This window comes from Polypterus senegalus, chromosome 13, assembly GCF_016835505.1.
Source record: "Polypterus senegalus isolate Bchr_013 chromosome 13, ASM1683550v1, whole genome shotgun sequence".
Taxonomy (NCBI): Eukaryota; Metazoa; Chordata; class Cladistia; order Polypteriformes; family Polypteridae; genus Polypterus; species Polypterus senegalus.
In genome coordinates, this window is record NC_053166.1 from 55,357,549 (window position 1) to 55,359,902 (window position 2,354).

Genomic DNA, 2,354 nt, shown 5'->3' on the forward strand with positions numbered 1-2,354 from the left:
GCTTTGACAAGGCCACAAAGGGTTCGCAGTCTAAGACAGGAGAGAAATTTATTATTAAAGATGACCTCCTGTATCATCAAGATGACCATGGGCAGAGATTGGTGTTGCCATCTAGTCTGAGGGCAAAAGTGTTACAGATTAGCCATAGCATTCCCTGGTCAGGTCATTTGGGGCAAGTAAAAACATCTGATAGGCTAGCACGGCATTTCTATTGGCCAGGATGGACTAAAGACGTAACAAATTATATAAAAGCATGTGCAGAGTGTCAGAAAGTTGGACCAGTGAAGAGAGGAGACAAAGTTCCACTAATACCTTTGCCTGTAGTGGAAGAGCCTTTTTCCAGAATAGCGGTTGATATTGTGGGTCCTGTCGAACGTAGCCGCACTGGACATAAATATATTCTGGTAGTGTGCGACACGCAACCCGGTTCCCAGAAGCCTTTCCCTGAAGAAAACAAATGCAAGTAACATTGTGAGGGCTCTAATACAGCTATTTGCCAGAGTGGGGATCCCAAGAGAAATGTTAACTGACCAGGGGTCCAATCTAACAGCAAAATTGATAAGACAGGTGAATAGTTTGTTAGGAATTCGGGGTTTAAGGACCACACCCTATCACCCGCAGACGGATGGGCTAGTGGAGCGATTTAATGCCACCTTAAAACAGATGCTGAGGAAATTTGTTAGCGTGACTGGATCAGATTGGGATCAGTGGCTACCATACCTGTTGTTTGCTTACCGGGAGGTTCCGAGGCATCTACTGGATTCTCTCCGTTTGAGCTATTGTATGGTCGGCATGTGCGAGGACCCCTTTCTGTGCTAAAGGAAACCCTAGAGGGAGATAGAGACAGAACTGAGTCACAAAATGTGCTAACTTTTGTCCTTAAGTTGCAGGAAAAATTCGCCAACCTGTCGCAGTTCGTTAAAGCAAATATGGAAAACGCACAAGCCAAGCAGAAAGCGTGGTATGACAAGGCAGTCAGAGACCGAAAACTTACAGTTGGACAGAAGGTTTTATTATTATTGCCTACTTCAGAGAGCAGTCTTTTAGCCAAGTGGCAAGGGCCATACACAGTAGTTGCTCAAAAAGGTCCTGTCACTTATGAGATTGATATGCCTGATCACCCTAGGAAATTAAGGCAAACTTTTCATATTAATATGCTGAAGCCATGGCAGGAATATACTAACCCTTCAAGTCAGCTATTGATTCGTAGCGTTCCGGAAGAAGAGGAATCAGAGGAGCAGTACTTGCCATCATGCAAAGAAGCCCAAGAAGGACCATCATTGGAACATCTAGAAGAGACAAAAAGAGCAGAAGTACAGCGGCTGATTCCAGAGGGTCTGTTTGGATCTTTGCCTGGTAGGACTCCTCTTATACATCATGATATTCGCCTTACCTCCCCAGGTCCTGTGAGAACATCCTACTGTAGAATTCCTGCACGCCTACAAGAGGTTAGGCATCATCGAACCTTCAGTGAGTGACTGGTGTAGTCCTGTGGTACTCGTTCCTAAAAAGAACGGACAGATGAGATTCTGTGTGGATTACAGTAAGCTTAACGCCATCTCAGCTTTTGATACCTACCCAATGCCTAGAGTGGACGAGCTGGTAGAGCAGCTAGGTCCAGCAAAATATTTAACGACAATTGATCTTTGCAAAGGTTATTGGCAGGTCCCACTCACCGATGAGGCAAAACCACTTACCGCTTTCAGGGCTCCCGGAGGTTTGTACCAGTTCACGGTCATGCCATTTGGGTTGCATGGAGCGGCGAACTTCCAGCCTCATGGACAAAGTGCTGCAAGGAGCAGAGAGGTATGCTAGAGCCTACATAGATGATGTGGTAGTATACAGTAAGACCTGGGAGGAGCATCTAAAACAACTGGCGGATGTGTTTGAAAGGTTAAAAACAGCTGGGCTTGTGGTTAACCCTGAAAAAACAGTCATTGCCAAAGAGGAAGTGCAATACCTTGGGTACACCATAGGGGGCGGTTTGATCCGACCCCAAATTGACAAAATGGCCGCTATAAAGGATCGTCCGTGTCCTGGAACAAAGAAGCAGGTCCGGTCATTCCTTGGTTTGGTGGGTGGTACAGAAGATTTATCCCCAATTTTTGGATATTGCAGCACCCCTCACCGACCTGCTTAAAGGATCTGCACCACGAAGCGTCAAATGGACAGAGTCATGTGAAAATGCCTTTCAATCTCTGAAAAAAATATTTTGTAAGAATGTTGTATTGCATTGTCCTGACTTTGCAAAACCTTTTACTTTGCAGGTTGATGCCTCGGGGGAAGGTTTGGGAGCAGCCTTGATGCAGGGAGAGGGTGACGAGAAGAGGCCAATTTTGTTTATTAGTAGGAAG

At 45.7% G+C, this 2,354-nt stretch overlaps 1 long non-coding RNA gene across 1 annotated transcript; it reads right to left on the reverse strand.

Moving 5' to 3' along the window:
• Window positions 1-747: 747 nt before the first annotated feature.
• LOC120543036 lies at window positions 748-1,451 on the reverse strand. The gene is made up of 3 exons (XR_005636277.1): window positions 1,394-1,451; window positions 1,185-1,289; window positions 748-827 (listed from the first exon to the last, which is right to left on the reverse strand). It is a non-coding gene; the product is annotated as an uncharacterized LOC120543036 (long non-coding RNA).
• Between the last annotated feature and the right edge of the window lie 903 nt (window positions 1,452-2,354).